This window comes from Canis lupus, chromosome 34, assembly GCF_048164855.1.
Source record: "Canis lupus baileyi chromosome 34, mCanLup2.hap1, whole genome shotgun sequence".
Taxonomy (NCBI): Eukaryota; Metazoa; Chordata; class Mammalia; order Carnivora; family Canidae; genus Canis; species Canis lupus.
In genome coordinates this window covers 5,665,472-5,690,850 of record NC_132871.1, presented here as the reverse complement: position 1 = coordinate 5,690,850, position 25,379 = coordinate 5,665,472, and the positions used below count along the sequence as shown (strand labels likewise).

The following is a 25,379-nucleotide window of genomic DNA, read 5'->3' as shown; positions in this document are numbered from 1 at the left end:
ATTAGAAAAATAATAGAGGTGCAAAACAATACAAAGTAGTTATAAGTAAGACAGTGGATGATTCATTATTTAATGAATGATCAACAAAGAGTTCAGGGGAGTAAGAACCCTTATGATGCTCTTCAGTTGACTTTATGGAGTAGTGGGAGTTTCATCTCAGGCATATCTTTACGGAGGTAGAATGTGTGAAGTTGATTGCTCAGGTCAACTGGACTGGAGCAGACGGTTAACACAGGAGACCAGTGAGGATTTAGGTATGTGGGAGCCAATGTGTAGAGGTGCTAGAATGAGTAATTCTGAATTTGTCTTGCAAAGTGGAAATTTTTGGGATTGTATGAGCTACAGCAGGTTGTGATCAAATGAAGCTCAGTCTTGCAGCACACGGTACAGAATGAGGAATAGCAGGAGGGTCATTTGGGAGACAAATGGGGTAATCTAGGAATAAGCGATAAGGTTCTAAACTGGGCAATGGCAAAGTAATGGATTGTGAAAGACAAAGTTGTGAGGCGTAGTGGAAAAGTAATTTATCCCCTGAATCCTTGAAGGCCTGAATGGCTATGTGATGAGGAAACTCAAAAAGTAAAGCAGGCCTCCAATAGGGGGATTGGAAGACGTGGAGGAGGGAAATAATTTTGTAGTAAAAATGGAAGTTAATCATGAATGCAACAGTAATGGTTGTGTAGCTACATTATAACACATTAAACAAATCCAGAGTATATGTAACATGCACATTGCTGATATTTTATGTATATTATAGTTGCAACCATATTTATGCCATGACAGCATGCTTATACACAAACTCTAAAAATAAAGCCAAATGATAGTCTATTTAAAACAGAGATTCTGGGATCCCTGGGTGGCGCAGTGGTTTGGCGCCTGCCTTTGGCCCAGGGCGCGATCCTGGAGACCCGGGATCGAATCCCGCGTCGGGCTCCCGGTGCATGGAGCCTGCTTCTCCCTCTGCCTCTCTCTCTCTCTCTCTCTCTCTCTCTGTGACTATCATAAAAAAAAAAAAAAAACTGAGATTCTTTAGGGATACTTGGGTGGCTCAGTGGTTGAGTGTCTGCCTTCAGCTCAGGTCGTGATCCCGAGATCCTAGGATCGAGTCCTGCATTAGGTTCTCTGTGGGGAGCCTGCTTCTCCCTCTGCCTATGTCTCTGCCTCTCTCTGTCTCTCATGAATAAATGAATAACATCTTTTTAAAAATTAAAATTAAAATTAGATTCTTAAAAAAAAAATAGAGGTCTATATTGTCATAGATGCAGCTTGAAGTTTCCTGGGTCTTCCCAACCTAGGGATGTAGATATGACTTTCTTTATAATTCCTAAAGTTCCCTTGTGTGGTAGCCATTGCCTGCTAATGTGGGTGCTCCAGCCCCGTGCAAAGTGCTTTCCCTAATGTTTTCTTAGATCCCCTGGGTGAAGCATCACATGTGTACCACTTCTCATTATTTTTACTGCTTCACTAGGCACAGCTGCTACTACTTTAAACGTTTCAACCACCAGGCACATCTTTTTTCAGTTTGTAGCCACCCTCTGCCCTGAGCCTCCAAATGATTCAATGGCACCATGCTTTGGTCAAAAATGCTTCTCTCCAGGCGCCTGGGTGGCTCAGTCTGTTGAGTGTTTGACTCTTGATTTCAGCTCAAATCATGATTTCAGGGTCATGAGATCTAGCCCTGCATCCAACTCCGTGCGGAGCATTAAGCCTGCTTATGATTCTGTCTCTGTCTGTCTCTCCCTCCTCTTCTCCTTGACCCTCCCCATACTCACTCTCTCTTTAAAAAAAAAAAAAAAAAAAAAAAAGCCTTTCTCTTCTTGGGATTAACCCAATAGTGGAGCTCTGAAATACTTAGAAGTAAAGTATCTCTTTCAGGTTTTACTTAAGCTCCTTTCCCCATTTTTGGATGAGAAGATGAGTCCAGAGAAATTGAGTAATGTGGTGGATGCTATATGACTAATCAGTGGCAGAGCTGGGATTCAACTCCAATCTGACTACAAACCCTCTATTCTTAACCACAGAATTTTTAATAATCATGAATGCCATGCAGTATCATAAGACAGCATAGAAACAAGCTCTGGGGATCAGATCCAGGGGCTTATTAAATTAGCAGGACAGAAAACAGAAATCCCTAGACTAAAGCCAAAGTTAGTCACACATTTGAAGTTTTCTTCAAAGTAGGCAATGACATGTAGATACATCTCTGTAACAGTAACTTAGTATATCAGATATATCAAATAACTGAGATGCTTAAGAAATCAGTTCTCTAAAAACATGAGCATGTCGAAACTGGTTTAAACAAATTAGATGTATGTTTGACATTTAATATTGAAAACTCTTCAGAAATAAAATTAGCTCTCAGATTAGAGCATGAGATTATAGACAACTAAAGGAAACGCTAAAAGGACTACAATCCTCTATAGGTATTTAAATGAAAGTAGCACTATTCTGATTTTTTATTTGATAAATTATTTTAACGTATTCATAAATATTCATACTATGAGTCCTCATAGGAAACCTGAAGTAAATAGATTACACATTTTAATTTCCATATTATCATTGCATAGAATTAGAGGATGAAAAAGGGGGGAAAATAAGTAATAAAAATTATAAGATTCTAGATTTGGGGGATAAGAACAAGAAAGACTATATAACCTATACTTTTCTATCTCTTTTTTCTCTCTGAGAACCATATAAGGATTCTTCTTAACTATGAGGTATCTAAGAGTAAAGGGAAATATTAGAATAATGGCCCTTAGAGGTCCTTCCCACCCCGAACACTGTTTTGCATGTTTCCCCTGACAGCCTAAGAGGAAATCAGAACTCTTCTCAACATGCAGTTTCTCCTTCTATTCTGAGATTATCTTCCTCTCTTTTTAATAAAGTTCTTAGTCCCCTATTCTCTGGCATCTTTACCCTCTTCCTTTCTTCTGCCTTGTAACTTGAAGAGTGGCCTGCATCTTAAGATGAAAGCTCTTGTCCTGACCCTGGCCAACCCTTTCTATATGTTACGTGATTTCTCTCTGGCTGTTGATGACTCACTTTTCAAAGGTTAGCCTGCCCTTGCTTTTAGATTCTCTTTAGTCACTCAACCCACTTCCATGTGGCTTTCACTAAATCATCTAAGGTCACTTTATCCAAACATAGTTGATTTTTTCTGTGCTTACCTTTCTGAATCTCTCAGCTGCTTTCGAAACTATTAACAATTCCCTTCTTGAAATTCTCTCCACCTTGGCCTTTTGTCATTCCATGCCCTCTTTTTCTTTCATGCCCAGGACGACTTTCCTTGCTCAGTATTGTTGACTGGTAGCTCTTTGTCTCTACCACCCTCAATACATGGACTCAGATGTTTATTCTGCTTCAGAATCAGTGTTACCAACTGTCAGCTAACTATAGCTTACTGTGCGTCCCTTCAGCATTTACCGATTTAAATAACAATTATGTTTAATACAAACATCTATGGTACTCTCTGTATACTCCAGTTGACAGATTTACAGAGTGAGACTGCTCTACAAATGGCAGGGAGCTAATCAATGATTGTGGACTGTATTTCCACTTTAAAATAATTCAGCTATTGAAACAGATGAATTTTCCAAACATATTTCAAGTTTAGAGCTTTGTAAATAGAGAATTTATCATTCTATGGCTCTAAAAATTTTCTGGGATATATCTGTTTGAGAGTTATGCCTCAACTTGAATGGGATCCCAAAACTTATAGTTACATAATATTTTTGAAATGAACCTTTTAAAAATAGCCTCCTGAGTACATTTACATCATAGACATAATAGAACTGTATATTTTGACAAGTTCCTGATAGTGGCAGTAAAGATTTGTTCTAATAAGATCAGTACAATCTCATTTCCCAACTAGTTAAAGTCAAGTGTCTGAAGGAAAGGGCACAGTTGAAACCAGCTGTGAACCTCAACAGAGAGAACAATTTTTTTTAAATGTCAAGGGAGCCCTTCTAATAATCCAAAATATGTGTAGCTTAGAGTCAGGAAAGTACATAATTTTGATGCAGACCATATGGGCAGAGGTTATAGGGACACATTTTAATACAATATAAAGCATTACATTATAATAATCAAAGTCTCCACCATGGAAATGTGAGCTGGAGTAGACGTGAATCTTCTGTAACTCTAGCGGAATTCAGATGACTGTGTCTCAGAAATGTGGTAGAAAAGATCCCCCCACTATTTAAAGTAGACCCTCAAAAGGTTGCTTCTTTATAATGTATTACAAGGCTCAAATCATCTAGCCTTATGTATTCAATAAGAGGTCTGGGAATACCGGAAGGAGTGAACCAAGTAGCCTGCCAGAGGAGGTGACCTGATCCAGTCAGGAACAGGGGTAGGGGCACCACGGTCCTGGATACTCCAGACTGGGGCTGGGACCCCACTCCCAGCCTTGCTGGCCCAATAAATGACTTTGGAGATGAAAAAAAAAAAAAAAGATTTTAGAATCTCTAATACAGGAAAGCAGTCATTAGTTATTTCTTTTTGCTTATTTTAAACTTCTGGAAAGAAGGACAATTAGGCAGAAGGAAGCTGATGAGGTAAAATAAAGTCAGATAAAGGGGCAATTAGTGAACTCCAGAAAGTGTCAAGAAGTTATTTCTTCCCAGAAAAAAAAAAAAAAGAAAATGGTTATTGTAAAAATGAACCAACATTTTAGATATCAGCGCTACTCACTGGCATATAAAAATGACAGTTATCTGTAAATGAGACAGTCAAAAATAGCAAGGAGAGGACACAGTTGAAAAGGAATAGTTAGTATGCTTTACAATCAGCATTAGAAGATAAGACAAGACTCTACAAGGGGTTGTCGATTAATAATTTGTAAGTAGATGTTCCTTCTAGTCTTGTCCCAAACCGTGTATTTTCTTGACAGAATTAGTAACCAATGTTTAATTTATGCTGTTATTTAAATGAAACAAATAATTTAATTAAAGAAATCCCTACCATATGCCGTAGGAAACAAATTGATGAAAAATTTTTTGGCTTATGTGATCTTTGCACTCAGATCAATTTACATTTTCAATGAAATTCAAAATGTATTTTGAACTTCTGTGCTAGGCCCTGGGGGAAAATCAGAGATAAAGAAAGCATAATTCATAAACCTGGGTAAAGCTAGTTTAATGGAGCTGCATTACTTTTTTGTACTTTCTCAGTTCCTTATAATTAAAAAAAAAAAAATGTAAAACCAGCAAGAAATAAGATAAAAACTAGCAGTACCTACAAGGGTTAAAGAGTAAAATCACATGCCATGAACTTTAAAAAGTGGTAGCCAAGAAAAGCAATAGATGATTCTATCCCAATTCAGACTAGCTCCTTATTTCTCTACCATCCTCAATTACATCCCCATAAGTGGTACAATAATATACTCTGTGTTTTTATTTAAAACCTTCAATTTGGGCAGCCCAGGTGGCTCAGCGGTTTAGCGCCACCTTCAGCTCAGGGCGTGATTCTGGAGACCTGGGATCGAGTCCCACATCGGGCTCCCTGCATGGAGCCTGCTTCTCCCTCTGCATGTGTCTCTGCGCCTGTCTGTCTGTCTGTCTCTCTCATGAATAAATAAATAAATAAAATATTTTAAAAAATAAATAAAATAAAATAAAACCTTCAATTTAGAGAGACCTCTATTCAGGGGCATCCAATAAAAGTAGTGGGGAAGAAAATAAAACCCTGAAGAGTAGAAGACTGTCATCCACTGCTATAAAATCTCAGGACCTTAGTAGAAGCTTGAGAATCCATTAGAGATCATCATATTCAGGCTTCCATACATAATGGGAAGAGTAAGGGCATCCCTCTTATGATAACATACATTGCTAACTGGTGGATAAACCTGAAGGTGGGGAATTTAGTAAGATGTTGAAGATATAGCAGAGCCAAGACCAACAGAGCCCTCCCTTCCCGTTCTCTTCCTATTAAATCCTTAAGTTATATAAAAGTGGACATAAAAATCCCCTTATCATCTTCGTTCTGCAATAACCTTGTCTGACTCATGCCAACTTTGATTTTATACTTCTCTTTTCCAACAGAATGATAGTCTTAAAATATACAACAACCAGATCCAGATGGAACTGAACTGCCATAGCTAGCCCCTTACACACTTTTAACATAATACTTACTGCACTGCAATGTGATTTTTCACCTTTTATTCCAGTACCTATCCCAGTGCCTGGCACCTAGTTGCTCAATAACTACTTGGAAAGGGAATGAGAAGTGACTGTATGCCCATGTACATGTCTGTTAAATAGCTCAGCAGTCTGACAGAGAATCTGGAATCTTCATCACTACATCACATTGCTTCTTCTCATCTCCAGCATGGAGCAGAATACTTGATTCACAAAGTTTACTGAATGAATGAGTGGGTGAGTGAGTGAGTGAGTGAGTGAGTGAATGAATGAATGAATGAATAAAAAAATGGTTGTTATAATAAAAAACTAGGTTTTAAAATCAAATGCCTAAGTAAAATATTTTCTCAATGTTTCATCAGCTTTTAATAACTGCTCAACTTATTTTTTGGAGAAAAAAAACCTCTAACCAGTCATGTAAGTGCCTTAGTAATAAAAAAAAATAATTGCCATGAGCCATGAGGTATATATATATATATATATATTTTTTTTTTTTTTTCCTGCAGAGAGTTTACTTCTTGGCATTCTTGCTGCCAACTCTAAATACCCTAGGGTGGAAAAAAGAGCTTAATTTGTTTCTGACTAATCCAACAATGGCTTTACTATAGAGACCTATGCTATACTCATTCATTTCATTGTGCTCTAAACACATCTTATTTTGCTTCTTTATAAACAAGGAGTATGACTAAGCTGTGGAAGAGAAAACAGATTCTCCGAAACAAGTCCTTTCAAGGAAAACAGAGGGCTGGCGCTATAAATTCAAAGCAAACTGGGTTTAAATTTATTCAGTAGAGCACGAACCCCTTTCTCTCTTATAGTCTGTAACTCTAGACAGTTTCTCCTCTTAAGGATTCAGTGAGTCTGCTCATATCTGGTTTCAAATCCTGATTTTACCATTTACTATTTGATTTGTCTCTTTTACTGCCTAAAAATTGAGGATAACTATTCAATAAAGCTGAAAAGCTTAAATAGGATAACATGTTACGAGACTTAGCACAGTCCTGACACAAAGTGAATACTCACTGAATAGCAGTGATTAGATTATTTTATTATTGTTATTTACTGCTCATCTCCACATGCATATTTAAAATTCACACTCAAAAAATAAAATAAAATAAAATTCACATTTTAAACATAAAATTACTACACAGGCAAACTAATTCTTAATTCTGCTTCTCAGTATAAATATAATTTTTAGTATTAGTATTTAATAATCAACTACACGTTCATCTAGAAGATGATTCCTAAGAGAGTTCTTTGCAGTCCACTATCAACATTTCATAGTTCTAAATTTATTGAGAACACAATGTAAAAATTATAACTTATACTTCCTGACAAAACATTTGACATAGAGTCATAATTTCTATTATCAAAATATTGTTTTAAAAAGATCACTGTATATAGCTATATAAGGAGGGGTGTGTGTGTGTGTGTGTGTATACAATATTAAATGACTCATGCATGAGTACTTACATTTATAAGCCGCATTTTCAAGGTTAACTCACTAAAGGCCTATGTTTTCTATTCTATCCTTCTGTTATGCTAGTTTTAAAAAGAACAAACTCTTATACATTATTTTGAGAAACAACACAAAGACGAAAGCAGCAGCATATAGCAACACATAAACTTAAGAGATTTTGTGGATTTGTAAAAATTTTATCAGAGAGACTAAATACCAGAACAAGTTAAAGCCTGAAAATAAAACCCATGTATAAAACAGCTTTTAGATCCTTTTAGGAGTAAGGGGGGTAAAAAGGCATTCCCCATTGTTTTTGTTAAGATGCTGTAATCTTAGCTTAAAAACAAGAGCAAACAAACAAAAAGAGGTCTTCAACTTTTATATTTCTTTCATCTCTTTCTACAAGGAGAATTTTCCTCCAAGTGAAAATGTGCCATGAGCATTGTTAAAAGAAGATACGTTTAGTAACAACAACAAAATGAAAGTATTGCTTGTTAAACTTCAGGTTCCCAAGCTCAAGAAAAAAATACATCATTAGATAATAAAAGAATAGCAATTATGACCAAAGAGCTGTTGCTGTGAACATGTAAAGATACATGTAAAATAAGTAAGCTGGCCAAAGACTGTAGGGAGTCTTGACCGTTATGGCTGAGAAAATAGTGGAGCGTAGAAACTGAACTGTTAATTAGACCTTAATTTGAAGGAAAGTCTATTGTAGACGTTTTAGTAACCTAAAATGGTGATTCCTAGACACAAGTAGTTTCATTCAAAACAAATCATGTTCCCACAACTTTATTTCTACTCTTTTAGCAGATTATACTGTATTAATTGGTCAATTGATGATATTTTCAAAACATATATATATCAATAAGATATTTGGTGTATCTCCTGATATTCATATTCACATATATATGAAATTATATATTTCATATAAATTATATATTTCGAATAAATTATATATTTCATATATATGAAAATAATCTTGGATTATAATGCATTTAGACAACTCATAATTTTTAAAGGAACCTTACCTAATGATCAGTGGATATACATGGGCCTGGTAAATAGCTTAGTGATTTGCCTCTTCTTGAGCCATTTTGTTCAATATTTTTTTATTAATGACTCTAAGTCTTCTAAAGCCCCAAAGCTGGAAAGATTTATGCAGGTACTCTTACAAACTGGTTGCAAGCCTTCCAGAATAAATATATCAGGGAGGAATGTAAGATCCTTTCTTCAACTATTTAAAGTCAAAGGAGAAAAGAAAGAACAAAGAACAAAGAGTTTATGTGAATCAAATCTATAGATTTAAAAAGATAATAATAGGCTGTGTGAGCCTATTGTGTATGGCAAGTGATATAATATTTTGCAACATTAGGAGAACTATGATACACCTTCATTTGGAATATAGTGCTCGGTTCTGAAAATCAGCTTTAAGAGGGCCATCCACTGACAAGAGTAATGAAGATATGAGCCGAAGCTCTAGGGAGGTAGATTTTAGCTCAGAATAGAAAACAATTTTCTAATGCTTAGATATTGAAAGCCTGCTAGGATTCACAGAAAGGTTTCTCACTTCGAGTAGGGATTTTTTCCAGCTTTATTAAAACATAACTGAGGGCATCCCCGGTGGCTCAGAGGTTTAGCGCAGCCTTCAGCCCAGGGTGGGATGCTGAAGACCCAGGATCAAGTCCCATGTTGGGGTCCCTGCATGGAGCCTGCTTCTCCCTCTGCCTGTGTCTCTGCCTCTCTCTATGCCTCTCATGAATAAATAAATAAAATATTTAAAAATAAATAAATAAATGAAATATAACTGACACGTAACATTGTGTAAGTTTAAGTTGTATAAAATGATGATTTGATACATGTACATACTGCAAAATGATTATAACAATAAGGTAATCCATCACCTCACATAATTACCGTGTGTATGTGTGTGTGTGTGTGAGATGAGAACATTTAATATCTGCTCTTCTAGAAATTTTAAGTATAAAATACAGTATTGTTAACTAGAGTTATTGTGCTGGACATTAGATCCCCAGAACTCTTTCATGTTATAACTGGAAGTTTGTACCCTTTGACCAACATCTCCCCATTTTTTCCATACCCAGCCCCTGATAACCTCATTCTACTTTATTTTATAAATTCAGTTTTTTTAGATTTGACATATATGTGTGATTATACAGTATTTGCTTTTCTCCTTCTGACTTTTTTTCCCCTTAAATTTAGCTAACATACAGTGCAACTGGTTTCTGGAGTAGAAGTCAGTGACTCATCACTTACATACCATACCCAGTGTTCGTCACAAGTGCCCTCCTTCATACCCATCACCCATGTAGCCCATCCCCCATCCACCTCCTTCCATCACCCTTCAGTTTATTCTCTATAGCTAAGAGTCTCTGGTTTGTTTCCCTCTCTTCTTTCCTTTTCTCCTTTCCCATATATTCATCTGTTTTCTTAAATTACACATGTGAGTGATATCTTTTGATATTTGTCTTTCTCTGACTGACTTATTTCACTTAGTATAATACATTCTAACTCCATCCACGTCATTGCAGATGGCAAGATTTCATTCTTTTTGATGGCTGAGTAATATTCCATAGTGTGTGTGTGTGATATGTGTGTGTGTGTGTATGTGTGTGTGTGTGTATATATATCTTCTTTATCCATTCATTAGTCGATGGGCATTTGGGCTCTCTCCATAGCTTGGCTATTGTTGATAATGTTTTTATAAATTTCAGGGTGCATGTACCCCCTTGAGTCTTTATTTTTCCATCCTTTGGGTAAATATCTAGTAGCACAATTTCTGAATCATAGGGTAGCTCTATTTTTAACTTTTTGAGGAACCTCTACACTGTTCTCCGGAGTGGCTGCATCAGTTTGCATTCCTACCACTAGTGCAAGAGGGTTTCCCTTTCTCCACATCCTTGCCAACACCTGTTGTCTCTTGTGTTGTTAATCTTAGCCATTCTGACAGGTGTGAGGTGGTATCTCAGCATGGTTTTGATTTGTATTTCCCTGATGATGTGTATTCTGCCGCTTTAGGATGAAATGTTCTAAATATATCCATTAAGTCCATCTGGTCCAGTGTGTCATTCAAAGCCATTGTTTCCCTGTTGATTATCTGTTTGTATGATCTGTCCATTGCTGTAAGTAGGGTGTTAAAGTCTCTCGCTATTATTGTATTATTATAAATGAGTTTTTAAATGTTTATTATTAACTTATTTATATATTTGAGTGTTCCCAGGAAGGGGACATATTTACAATTGTTAGAACTTTTTGATGGACAGACCCCTTAATTATGATATAATGCTTTTCTCCATCTCTTGTTACAGTCTTTGTTTTAAAATCTAGTTTGATAGAATATGGCTACTTCAGCTTTCTTTTGATTGTTCATTGGTGAGATAGATGATTGATTCTCCATCCCCTGACTTTTAATCTGCGGTGACTTTAAGGTATAAAATGAGTCTCTTGTAGGCAGCATATAGATAAATCTTGTTTTTTTAAATCTATCCAAATGCCCTTTATCTTTTGATTGGAGTATTCAGCCTATTTACATTTAGAGTGATTACTGAAAGATATGAATTTAGTGCCATTGTGTTACCTGTAGAGTTGGTGCTTCTGGTGATGTTCTCTGGGCCCTTCTAGTCTTTAGTACGTTTAGTCTTTTTTTTTTTTTCTCCACTCAAAGAGTCCCCCTTAAAATTTCTTGCAGGGCTGGTTTAATGGTCACAAACTCCTTTAATTTTTGTTTGTCTGGGAAACTCTTTATCTCTCCTCCTACTCTAAATGACAGTCTTGCTGGATAAGGAATTTTTGACCAAATATTTTTCCCATTCAGCACGTTGAATACTTCCTGCCATTTTCTTCTGCCTGTCAAGTTTCTGTGGACAGATCTGCTGGGAGCCTGATTTGTCTTCCTTTGTAGGTTTAGGACTTTTTTCCCTTGCTGCTTTCAGGATTCTTTCCTTGTCTGTGTAGTTTGTGAATTTGGCTATGATAGGCCTTGGGGATGGTAGATTTTGTTGAATTTAATGGGAGTTAAATGTTGATATCTATCTCCTTCCCCAGACTAAGAAGTTTTCAGCTATAATTTGTTCAAATCTTCTCTTCCCTTTTCTCTTTCTTCATCTTCTGAAATTCCTATGAAAATAATGTTGTTACATCTTAATAAGTCACTGAGTTCCCTTAAGTCTATCTTCATGATCCATTACTTTTCTTTCACTCCTTTTCAGCTTCATTATTCTCTATAATTTTATCTTCAATATATCACTGAATTGCTCCACTGACTCATCCACCCTCATTTTTATGGCCTCCATTTGTGTTTGAATCTGAGCTATAGCATTTTTAATTTTGGCTTGACTAGATTTTAGTTCTTTTATCTCTGCAGCAAAAGATTCTCTAGTGTGTTCTATGTTTTTTATAAGCACAACTCGCATCCTTATAATCATTCTTGTGAATCCTGGTTCAGACATCTTACTTACATCTGTATTGATTAAACCCCAGGCCTTGAGCTCTACTTCCTGTTCTTTCTTTTGGGGTGAAATTCTATATCCCATCATTTTGTCCATAAAAGATAAGAAGAAAGAGAAAAAAACCTCAAAACCCCAAAACAAAAAATACCCCTCGATCTTGGGTGTTTTTGTCTGCTTGTTAAGAGAATCTAGATTCCAAAATACATACATACATACATATATATAATGAAAATAAACAGAAACATACATACAAGATATACATATAAATATGGAAAAAATAATAAAAATTTTAAAAACGGAATTGCAAAAATAATAAAAAGTAAAGAATAAGAGTAAAAAAGAAGCTATATCCTGTTTTCCTTAGAGTGGAAACTGCAGCACTCCGTGGTGAGTAGACTTGGTGTGAGCAAGTTGTTTTTGCTGGTCTTCTGGGGGAAGGGCCTGCTACACTGACTCTCAGGCTCACTTGGTTCAGTGGAAAAGCAGGCCAGGGTACAGGGGGGCAGGGCTTGGTGTAAGCTCAAGGCTCCACTAGGTGGTGCCCCACCCTTCAGCCCCAGAACTGAAAGTTCAGGTCCTCCACTCCTCAGTGCGCCCTCACAGAAGAGCACCCTTGTTGTGCCATCTGACTCATTTCACTTGGGCATAATACCTTCAAGGTCCATCAATGTTGTCACACAGGGCAGAACTTCCTTCTTTTTATGGCTGAATAATATTCTACTGCATTATATATATGAATGTATATAGTCACTTTTTTGATACAGTCATCCATCCACAAAGGTTGCTTCCAGGTCATGACTTATGAATAAGCTGCAATGAACATGGAGGTGCAGACACTTCTTTGAGATTGTGGTTTCATTAATTTTGGATATATACCTAGCACTGGGATTGCTGGATAGTAGCAATGGTACTATTTAGTTCTATTTATAATTTAGTTCTATTTATAATTTTCTGAGGAACACAGTTTTCCATAGTCACTGTTCTCAACTTACAATCCCAATAACCCTTACAGAAATGGTTCCGCTTTCTCTACATCCCCACCAGTGCTGGTTATTTCTTGTCTTTTTGATAATCACTTTAACAAGTGTGAGCTAATACTTTACTGTAGTTTTGATTTGTACTTTCTTCTTTAAATTATGTATGCAACTCCAAACACTGAGCCTCCAGAGAAATCAAAGAAGGAAATTAACTAGTAAATGATGATGGCCAAATATTAGAAGAGTAAAAGAACACACAGATCAGCATTTTAAAATTCTATATTCACGGAGTTATGTTTAGATGAGTGCAAAATGCATTTGGTCAACCACTTCATATTCAAATTCATGTGTGTGGAAGTAAATTTGATCCATCTGTTCCTGAATTATTTTCTCAAACCACCAACATTTTATTTTACAAGAACTGATTTCCAACAAGTCTTATGATATCCCTGACCTCTTGCCAAACCTGCTCAAAAAGTCTGAAATATGGCTATTGCACTGAACCCTCTCAAATATGCTGAATTTTTAATTAGAAGCAAAAACAGGCAAAAAAAAGTATCTGTTACAATGCCATTCATGCTGAAATCAAGCATAATACATGAACAAAAAGGAAAAAGATCAACACAGTATCTATTTTTACTATATATATGCCCAGATAGAGTATAATGCAAATTATCTAGACGGCAAGCCTTGTGTAAGCAGTTTACACATATGCCAGGAGTCTAAAAGTGGAATGAATGACCCAGGACAAATTCATGACCATTCTAAAGAATGACTTAAGTCATATACATCACCAATGAAGTTTCCCCATCTACTCCTTGGCTGCTCCTCCATCTTACAGGATGTCTTCCCCAGCCTACCTCTTTACTTTGTTATTAGGGTTGTCATGTGGGCCCTCAAGCTTCCCTAGTTTTCCACCCTCTCCCTCTGTGCATTGTCAGCCTTTCCCCTGGCATCACAGACCACCTAGAGGCTGATGACTCCCAGATCTGTACCTTTACTTTGCTTTCACTTCTAAGAGTGACAGTTTCTGAACTCTTCTCACTTTGATGGTCAGTAAGTACCTCAAAATAAACCATTTCATGAATACTCAAGTTATGAGCCAGAAATTGATGTAATATTTGGTTCCCTTTTTCCCCTTTGTCACTCCCCTCCCACATCCATCAGTCATTGAAGTCCAGTCCATTCTTTACCTTAAGCATCTCTCTAACCTCATTCAAATCATCATATTCCATCACAGCAATTACTGGGACACCTTCTTAGCTGAACTAGCTATATTTCCAAATAGACTCCTGCAAACTATTCTCCACATGGAGTGTCAGAACGATCTTTCTAGGGACACCTGGGTGGCTCAGTGGTTGAGCGTCTGCCTTCAGCTGAGGGGCTGATCCCGGGGTCCCAGGATCGAGTCCCACATTGGGCTCCCCGCAGGGAGCCTACTTCTCCCTCTGCCTATATCTCTGCCTCTCTCTGTGTGTCTCTTTTGAATAAGTAAATAAAATCTTTTAAAAAACAAAAGAACAATTTTTCTACAAGGGAAATCTGATCATGCCTTTTTCTGCTTAAACTCCATCAGTGGTTTCTCATCACTTTAGAATAAACTCCAAACTTCTTCATATTATTACAAAACCACAAATTATCCAGCTCTTTCTTAAGCCTTTGCCCTCTTCTCTCTGAACCTAACCCTGGCATCCTACAGTCCAATATCTGAGTTTTGTTCAATTTCCAAAAAATTGTCATGCTCTCTCACACCTCAGGACATTCCCATAAATTGTTTCCTTTAACTAAAACCTCTTCTCCTCCCTAGTCCCAACCCACCCAACTTTCTTGTCTCATCAACTTTCCCTATCCCACCTAGCTTTGCTGGCCACGTCAGCTTAGATGCCCTTTCCTCCAAGAAGTCTTTCTTGGCTCCGCCAAAACTAATTTTGATACCCTTGACATATGCTTTTACTTCACCTGGTACTTCCTCTATGACAACCTTTATTTATCATACTGAGGTTGTTTCTTTAATTTCAATAGAGTTTAATTTCTCTAGAAAGGTTAGATACCATGGATGCCCTACACATATCATACATGCAATAAACTATTGTTAACATGAGATGCATTTTAGATCCCTGATGACCAGCTTTCTAAAAATCATAATCTATCCTATAACTTATAAACTGCATTTAAGTATGTGTTTTCATTTAATTTTCCTCTTATATCACCATTCATAAGAAAGAATGCTTTAAGACTTATACAAATAAATATAAAGCTTATTTTCTCTCCTGATACACACATGATTTTTTTCTGTTGTCCTCTCTGACCTTGGTGCTAAACATATTGAAGTAATATCTGATTACAGTACTTTTTTCTCTAATAGTTCTTCCATGTATCTACTATAAATAGCCATTGCTTTCTATCCTGTGAAGTCCTCAAGTAAAGTATATATGAGACAAAAACAAAAAAATAAAAAACTGAGAAACAGCATGAAGGTTAAGGTTTCCAAGGCAGGTAAAATACCCAGAGTTGAAAAGAGAACCCAATTACACAGATATTTAATTCCTTCAATCTTTAAAACTGAATGAATAAAGTATCTTTTCTTGAAAAATATTACTTACAATGTGAGGTAAGTGTTTATAGATGATCTACTGACAAAAGCTAACTTCTATATTTTCCTGGACTTTTAAGATTTTTTCTACAAAAAGTTATGTCAAGTAGAACTTTAAAGTTAGCTCTACTGTCCTTCTCTCCGTTACTGAGAGAAACATATTTACCACCAGTGATAGGTTGCTTTCAATTGATTAAGCCACGAAAATATTATCATGTTGTTTATAGATACTCATGTGTACTTAATGTATAGAATGACACTTTGTAATTTTTATGAATATATCTTCCATTTACAACTAAAAACAGGGACATTTGCCTTTTGTTATAGAAAATTCTCATTAAAAGGAGTCGTTGCTTTACTTTGTGTCATTTTACAATGGTCTACTCATTAGTAGAATTACTCAGATAAAATTATTTTGAAATTCACAAAGGTGTGTCTACACAGTTGAAACACAAAAGAGTTTGGAAAAAAATTTAACTGTTTTTCAATGAAGGATATCAAATAGCATGATTAAGAAATAAGAATCTGACTTAAATAGCAAATCTTGTAGTTCAGTAGTTTGACAAAGGTAGAGAAGCCCCAAAACTATCAAATGTCCACTTATGTTGGTTTCACAAGACTCTGTTGAAGCCTAATTTAGCTTTGCCTCTCAGTTTGTGTGCATGAACTGTAGTTCCAAGTTGGCCTTCAAAAATTATGAATAATTCAAGCTAGAAATACATTGATCATAATTTCAAGTTGAATAATCATTTCAAGGAATTGAACTTATGAGATATGAGGAAACACTTATAGAAGTTTACCTTTATATTCCATCATCTTTTTTACAAATGGAAACTATTACATTTTCTCCGATGACTGATGCAAGTTGCAAAGCAGAGCTAATAAGTCATTCAATTTTGGCAGTCAATATAAAAAGACAGGAAATATTCTATGGAGTGAAACGACTACTAAATATACTAAATATTCCAAATATTGCTAAGCAACAAATTCTTTTCCAACTCCAGTGCCACTCAGACCCATCTCTAAAGTTCTCAAAATTTCCTCAAAATTTTCTATCATTACTGTTCAAGTGATTGACCTCTGAATAATGTTCTTATGTTCACCTCAGTCACTTCTCATACTCCTACTTATAAGGCGCCTGGTTATAGGGCTTCTTCCGGGGTCTGTACTAAGTATCTCTTTGTAATATGTGATAAAATAATGAAATTTTAGTGTTTTAAATTGGTTAAAACTTGAATTATTCAAATTCTAACTAGTTTTAAGTTTATTAGGTCAAAATGACATATAGCACATTGTGAGAAGATAGGTGCTCATTAAACAATGACTTGATTGGTTGTCCACATTGCCTGAAACATCTGATAATTAATTTTAAATACACCTATAAAACTGATGCAAAAATAAAAAGTATAATTCATAATCAGTTCTTCAGGTAATTCCATGAAAAGTAGATAGAATTCTTAAAAATTAGAATTACTAAAACAAGTATGAGTGATCAAGCTAATATCATTCCCCATCCCCTCCTGAAAAAAAAAATAAAACATGTATTAAAGGAATCAATTTCTTTTTCTGGAATAAATGTGCAAAACTCAAACTCCAAAAAGGCAGAAAAACTTTACCAATCATTGAAAATCACAACTGATAAGATGATGCAACAGTTCTCTGGCCCTCATGTAAGCTGGTTCTGTGGTAGGATAAAATATGTTTTATAAGAGGAACCAAGTTTATAAAAATGAAGAATACTAATGAAAAGCAGACTTCTGAGGTTTTAAGTGATCTGACTTTTCTGTTCTTCTTTTACTGTGCGTGGAAGTGGCAGCAGAAATGATGAAAAATAAACATAAAAGTAGTTTGGAAGATTTCAAGCCTCTCTCACAAGACAATTGCTGATTGAGAGTCCTTAATAAACCAACACGATCCATTTTGTTTTCCTTGTCATCTCCTTCACTATTTCCAAATAAAACACTTTGTAGTTGATTCTCATATAAAGTGAACCATTTTGTAGGGGACTCTGAGAGATAAAAAAAAAAAAAAAAAAAAAAAAACTATATGGTAATGGGGTTATGTTTCTACTTCTATCAATTAAAAGTGGAAAGCCATAAATAATATTGAAGGAACAATACAGCTGTGTGAATCTTGGCACAACAGGATGAAACTATTTCTACTGTTTGCTTCTTTTCCCCATGTCCCCTTTCCAGTACATATAAATTCATTGCTCTGGTGGTTTTAATTTGGGCCCTAGTTTTGACTAAATCTAAGCGCTCAAAGAAAAACACAGCTGAAACCACTGCCCAGTGGCCTAACTCACAGCCCCAAATGATAGGCCTCCAACAGAGCCCAGCAGGCTTTCAGCAAAAAGGCTGCTGACTAAAGCTCATTTTCAAATGTGGAGAGTTTGATAGTAAGTCAGAAGAGAGGCTTCGCTATAGCAGTCTTAGGAGATTTTCATTGCTCCACTAAAAAGAGGTAGTGAGTATTCTAGTCCTGTAATTCTATGTAAGAAATACATGATAGATTTCTCTGGTGCTTTAGAGGGACCGGTTCTATGCCAGACTGCTAAAACCACAAGGTAATGACACATGCAAAATGAAGAGCTGAGCCATGCAAGATGATTTCTTTCATTTGTATCTGATTTATCTTATTCAGTTCTGAAGGCTCGTGGGTCAGCGATTGTTCTTGAACTAGTAGACCTGAAGCCATCTATAGAATGTCTGTCTTTAACTCTGCCCTTCCCCGTATTGCACAGCCTTAGATGATCTTGTCAACGGCTGTGATCCAAGAGTCTCTGGAAAGAAAGATGTTCTACCTTCAAATATGTGAGATACCAAAATAGAGAATCTACTGAAATGTGACCATTTAGATTTCACTGCTGTTTTTAGAGATCTGATGGCAAATTCCTTCTGAGGCTGTAAAGATAGCACCAATGTCCTCGTGATTAAATCTCTAAGGCACCTCAAAAAGATGACTGTAAATTGCTTTCCTCTGTTGCTACTCCTCTACAGAAGAGAATTAATTTTTTCCCCCACAAATTAGTGCTAGGGAAAATTAAAGAAGAAATGCTGAATGAAAATACACTAAAGATCTAGGATAGTTATCCCACTTCCCTGCCAGGGCAGATGACACCATTTTATTAAGCAAGGAGTGGAACATATAACTGAAGACACACTGAGCAAGTCTTTACCCTCGTCCCACACAATCACCAAAATCTCTGGATTCTCTGTTTCCCTACAGTGGCCTCTCCCAGGGGCCAAATAGGACTTGTCAACCTCTTACTCTGAAATGTCTCTGATACATTTATAGAATACATTTTGTATACAAAATACAGAGGTAGTTTGCTCTGCAAGTCTTGACGCATTCTGTAATTGATCTTGCTTTTCTCGTTCTAATAAGCGGTATCACTGGCCTGCTGTGAACTGGTACCTACTACCCCAAGCAAAACCTCAAATTTTAATATTAAGGTAGTATTTTTGTTGTTGTTCTGCTTACTTTCCTAGCTCAGTGACTATCCCCCATGATTTCTATTGTCTCTTGGTAACCATTCTCTAACAGCCCAGACTGTCCATGGCTGTGTCCCTGGTCTTAATGCTTAGTTCCATGAAAGCTGATCTTTCCCAGCTATGTATACGACCCTGCCAACTTCTACTATAACTTGAAATCCCTATTCTGGTCTTTAGGACTGAATTGCCTCTCAGAATTCTACTCTATCTGCTGACTTTGTCCCAGGTTGGTCTTCTGGGTATAAAACTGCTGCCTCTACACATGATACTCTGCAAACTTCTGTTTGTCCATATGTTAACTTGTCACAGTACCTCTGGGCTATTCAGATGTCACCCTCACTGGTTCTCTGATCAGTGTCACACTCTGGTACTAGGTTATGCACTGATCCCACAGCCTTGCTTAGTTATCTTATTCTAGGCCCTTGCCCAAATAAATACTCATCTTGCCTCACTTAGTCATATCTGTCCACTTGTCATCCGTAAACCAGTACTTGTATTTTTATAATAAAATGGAGTATAAAACAACTGCAAAGCTGAGAGAAAATTTCAAAGAAAAAAATTTTAATGTAGAAGGTTGTTTCGTTTTGTTTTGTTTTGTTTTGTTTTCCCCCAAACACCTAGGTGGCTCAGTTGGTTAAGCGTCTGCCTTTGGCTCAGGTCATGATCTCCAAGTCCTGGGATCAAGTCCTGCATTGGGCTCCCTCCACCTCTCCCCGCTGCTCATGCTTTCTCTGTCTCACATACACACACACACTCTCTCTCTCTCTCAAAGAAATAAAATCTTTACAAAAGATTTTTAAAGTATTTTTTCCACATCATTTATCAATTTTGGTATGCTTTGCATACATTTCCTAGAGTATGAGTCCAGAACACATTTTACTACAATTTCAACCAGATTGTATTATAGCAGTCAAATATTTTTCTCTTGGCTAACTTTAAAAAGAAGAGAATCAAAAACATTCTCTCTGAATGTTCGGAGAAGCTTCCCATAGAGAAGGAAGTACATTCTGATTTTAAACAAAAACAAAACCACAGCTAAGCCTTTCATAATCCAGCAACACACACAGGTTGGATGTAAAAATAACCTATCCTTATCTGAATACTTTGAATTTTACTGAGGGATTTGATGAGAAAAGATGAAGCATTCCCTTCCAACACTAGCTCAACAGGATAGAAAAAGAAATGGGAAAAAGAGCATGTCTGTGAATGAGACTTATTCTACAATTTTCTGTGCTCAATTTGCTATTACTGTTCCTAAGAAAAAGGAATAATAACATAAGACGCTGGCTAGTGTGTAAACTCTGTGCTAATTGCTGCCTTTACTCTCTTGTTAGTAGATTAGTAGAAGAGGTGAAAAATCAACTTCTAGTAATATTTACTATGGCAGCTGGAATATTGTGGTTTAATGAGGGACTTTTTCAGTGCAGAACTATCCAGGGAAAAGTGGTAATGTTCATAAGAGCTAGTCTGGTTTTTCTTGGTAACTAAATATCATTACCACAATGAGTTGCAGTATTTCCAGTGATGGACATTTTTAAAAAGTAAAAAGAAAAATCAGCCAAGAGATTATTATTTTGTCATCATGCCTTGTAAACTTACATGACCTCTATTTTTCAATTCAGACTTTGCTGTGAAGGCATATGGAATTCTTATAGGTACATCAGATGAGTCTCACTGCCTCAGAAGACATGTGAAAATATTTTTTAATAAAAAAATTTGACTAGCATATAGAAGTGAATGTTGACAGACAAATAATGACCTTTCCATATCTATTTCCACTCTTCAAATATATTTAAGCCATCTGGTTTTGGATATAAAAAATGTATGTGAAATAGTTCAGGTTTGGTGAAGATGGATGGTCAATAGTTCATAAAACTTTAAAAATGTGATAATACAATGATTCATATTATGTATTTTTAAAACTATAATGCATCAATTATAGATTGATGTTTTTTAATGATAAATTTGGTAGAAAAAGTATTAAGTGACATTCTAACAAATATTTTAGCAAAATATATTAAAATTTTACTTTTTTTTTGGTTCGAGGTAATCCAGGAAGTTAGTCTGGTCTCTTTCAGGATTTACTTTAAGGGATGATTTTGAGTAATTCTAGTTTAAGTATAAAGGTGTCAATGACCTCTGCCTTTAGAAGGATCTGTCTGCAGAAGCACTATCTTAGATTGCTTAATATGGAATAGAGGTAATATTTCTTCCAGTTATTAATAAAAGTTATAGAAAGTGCTGTAAGTTAATGGATCACTTTATTGCACATACAATGAAACATTTAATTGATAGGAAATTAAGAACCCTGAGTCAATTTTCACCCAGATATTCAGTGCAGATATTTGTTAATGTAACATAGTCACGTAAACCTACACAGTCAAATAAAGCTACAAAGCAAACAGCTTGGTGGTGTCACAGTATGATGACCAACTAGAATATGAAGGTTCTATACATAAGATTTTTCCGGATTTTAGAATTCTTTTCACTTGACTTTATAGCTCTCTTCCTAAGTGGAGAAGTACGTACTAGTTAGAATACGAAGTAACAATTTAAGTGTCCCTATAAGGAGACAATCCAACAGAAATCTCAATGTGGATGGCAAAGAGACACATAAAAGAGGGCCATTCCAGTGTACATTCCTGAACCTTCCTTTGGTAGAGACAACAGGGATGAGAGAATCTGATTTTTCTTAATCTATTATTCCAACAAAGTCGCAGGCAACTAACAGATTAAAGCATAGTTTTTATGGCGACAGCTACAAAGAAGAAAAGCTTTGGAAACTGAATTTATCACATTGCAGTTAAAGGATGGCATTTACACACTGGATCAAGTGAGTAAGACTCACGGACCACGAAAGCAATTCAAAATTGGTATCAAAAAAAATTGGTATCTATAGTTAAAGTTCTGCATATGCTTTAAGTTTCTGGCTCCATGCGAAATTGGTCAGATGAAATACGAATTAGTGAAAACAAACCTATAGCCTTTGCCATAGAAAGAAAAGGATATTGGGAAATCTCAATTTCCTTCCTCCCGTTTGAGCAGGCATATTTGGCTCTAGCCCGGTCTGTGTAGTTATGCGTAGATAATGCCAAAGGAATGCCTTGATAAATAAAATAATCTAGGTGGGGTGTGTGTGTGAGAGAGACACTTGTCATCACACACAATAGTGGTGGTTTTGTGAAATTCAATCCTATTGTAGTGAATTCCATTGGACTGGATGACGACTGGCCTCACTACTTTGCCCAGGGACACTCCCGCATCAATAAAACAAATGTGAGATCATGGCAACAATACAGCAGAATGTTGCTTCGCTGCTTCAACCTGCAATTTTGTAAATTGACGGAAGGAAATTATCTACTATATTTTAGGATTAGTTATTTGTTTTTGTCTTTTGGTGTGAAATGACTGAAATCATCCACCATATTTTAGGATTAGTTGTTTTTGCCTTTTGGTGTGAAATGACTGAAATCACAAAATATGCAGTTTTTCTTATCATGTTCTAATATTTTCAGTAAAGTAAAATGATCATTTGATCATATAATAAATGTGTAATTATAATTTTCATCAGGAGACTAAAATAGACGATATTTCTGTCAACTAATGAGAACAAGTCCCAAATGAGTGAAGTGGGAAAAAACCATATGTTTAAATTCTAAACAAAAAGTAATTTATGTTTCTATTTTTGAAACTCCCCAAAAGTTCATAATAGAAAAGCAATATAAGCTATTTTGGAATCATGCAAAACAGGCTTATACTATAGAATACAATTCTATATTTTTTTAAAAAGACTTATCTGGCTAACCTAATCAGTTCAAGACAAATACTAATAAGAAAAACTAACCAAGAAGAATAAAAGCCTTTTTTCATTGAATTATGCAACGAGTAACGTCTACACAGTTGCCTTAGAAAGACACTCTTTTAGAGTGTGTTACACAGACAGTTAAAAAGCACAAAGGTGAATGACTGGACACCATTTTGCTCTTAAAACAATAGGTTCTGAGTCCTGGGCTGAATTCTCAACAACTAAGGCATAAATAAAATATTAAGAAACACTAGGGGCCGGGGCAGCTGGGTGGCACATTGGGTAAGCCTTCGACTCTTGGTTTCAGTTCAGATCATGATCTCGGGGTCTGGGATGGAGCCCAGAGTGGGCTCCCTGCTCAGGGTGGAGTGAGCTTGAGTTTCTCTCTCCCTCTGCTCCACCCCCATTTGCTCTCTCCCTAAAATAGATCTTTAAAACAATCAAAAACAAAATATTGGCATTTAACGATCCAGTGGATCACAAAGAGGCACTGTTAAAGTGGATCATAGCTGATATTTACTTAAAAGACAGCAAAGATTTTGCATTGATAGAACTGCTTCATCCACTGTACTCACAGCTGTCTGATAATGACTCATATAATATACTTCCAGTGATTTTTATCAAATAACTGTGATTGCTGTCCTCAGCCAGTAGCTCCTGTCTGCCTACCCCTGTACAAGCCACGGGTCAATTCATTATTAGGTTCCATAACTTCCAAATGTTGCTGATCAAGACAAGTTCAGCATAAATAATAGTGTCGAATACTAGTGATTCTAACTGCTTATCTATTTTTTGATTTTTATTTTTAAAATTTATTTTATTTCGTGTATTTATGTTGTGCAGCTGCTTGTCCGTTTTGGTCTCTTACTGTGTGAAACGCCAATGTTCTGTACTGTGGCCTTACCTAGAAATTTTACTACATACCTGTGTTTCTTTCTTTTTTTTTATTTATTTATTTATTTATTTATTTATTTATTTATGATAGTCACAGAGAGAGAGAGAGAGGCAGAGACACAGGCAGAGGGAGAAGCAGGCTCCATGCACTGGGAGCCTGATGTGGGATTCGATCCCGGGTCTCCAGGATCGCGCCCTGGGCCAAAGGCAGGCGCCAAACCACTGCGCCACCCAGGGATCCCCATACCTGTGTTTCTATAGATCCACATGATACATACAGTTTTTCATTATAAAAGTAATGCGTGCTCACTAGAAAAAGAATATACATGCCTTTTTCTATCATCTCTCTCCAGATGGTTTATCTATACTTTATGGAATAAAAAATACCATACCTATAGTTTTGAAGTCCTTTTAATTTGCATACGATGCTTTCACGTCCACAAATGCAGATCTCCATCACTGTCCTTCCGCAGTTACTCTGCTGAACTCCTTCAGTTTTGGGGCCATGAGCTCACGCTCTGGGCTTCGGCCCCTAAGTTAGGCGGTAGGGAGACCCCACCGGGCGGCTGCGAGGGGGAGAGGGCGGGCTCTGGAGACCTCTGCCTCTTCCCCATGCCCCGGCCTCCTCCTAACCCCCAGGACCCACGCCCCGCCCTCTCCCTCACCTGGGGGCCCTCCCCGCCCTCTCCCTCACCTGGGGCCCTGCCCCACTTCCCTCCCTCACCTGGGGGGCTCTCCCCTGCTTCCCTCCCTCACCTGGGGCCCTTCCCCTGCCCTTCTCCGGCACCTGGGGGCCCCACCCCCTCCTTCATCTGGGGGCCCTCCCCTGCCCCTCTCTCACCTGGGGGCCCCACCCCTCCCTCACCGGGGCCTCGCCCCTCTCCCTCACCTGGGGGCCCCTCTCTGCCTCCTCCCTTCCCCGTGGGCCCTCCCCCGTGGGCCCTCCCCGCCCTCTCCCTCACCTAGGAGCCCTTCCCTGCTCCCTCCCTCACCTGGGGACCCTCCCTGCCCCCTCCCTCCCCGGGGCCCCTCCCCGCCCCTCCCTCCCCCGGGGGGCCCCGTGCCGGGTTAGCCGCGGTGGACCGGCCGCCGGGAAAGCGCGAAGCTGGGGGCGACTCCGGGGCAGCGCTCGGGCCCGACGCCCCCCAAGTGCGTCCGGTAGGACCTGCTGCCAACTGGGGATACGGAGCCCGCGAACCGCGGGCGGGAAGGGGCGGGGTCGCCTACGGGGCCGAGCAGGGGCGGCCGGGCTGGGGCGGGGCGCGGGGCTCGGCGGGCGGGGGGGGGGGGGGGGGGAGCTGCGAGGCCCACGCGGGCCGGACAGGGAGCCCCGCAGGAGCCCGCCCGGCCGAGCACGCGCCCCCCCCCCTGCAGGCCTCGGGCCTCGGGCGGCCTCCGCGGTCCCCCCGCCCCCCCCCCCCTGCAGGGCCCGCGCTCGGCACGTTCCTTTGCGCGTGGAGGTGGCGCCAAAATGCAGAAGCGGCTCAGGCCCGCGGCTCCTCTCTTGCCCCCGAAGGCTTCCCCCTGGGCGCTGCTCGCTTTCCCGCCGCC

The 25,379-nt window shown here is 37.9% G+C and overlaps 1 protein-coding gene and 1 long non-coding RNA gene across 9 annotated transcripts in view; one reads left to right on the top strand and one right to left on the bottom strand.

The window, feature by feature from the left end:
• The window catches only part of LOC140624297 (uncharacterized), a 130,673-nt gene extending 106,145 nt beyond the window's left edge, over positions 1-24,528 (bottom strand). For 4 of the 5 annotated variants that reach the window (XR_012023779.1, XR_012023782.1, XR_012023778.1 and 1 more), the window contains exon 1: positions 24,221-24,477. This is a non-coding gene — a long non-coding RNA (uncharacterized lncRNA). The other variant, XR_012023780.1, reaches the window with a different exon arrangement.
• The window catches only part of PPP1R1C (protein phosphatase 1 regulatory inhibitor subunit 1C), a 115,013-nt gene that overhangs the window by 26,417 nt on the left and 63,217 nt on the right, over positions 1-25,379 (top strand). The gene's annotated exons all lie outside the window — the stretch shown is intronic.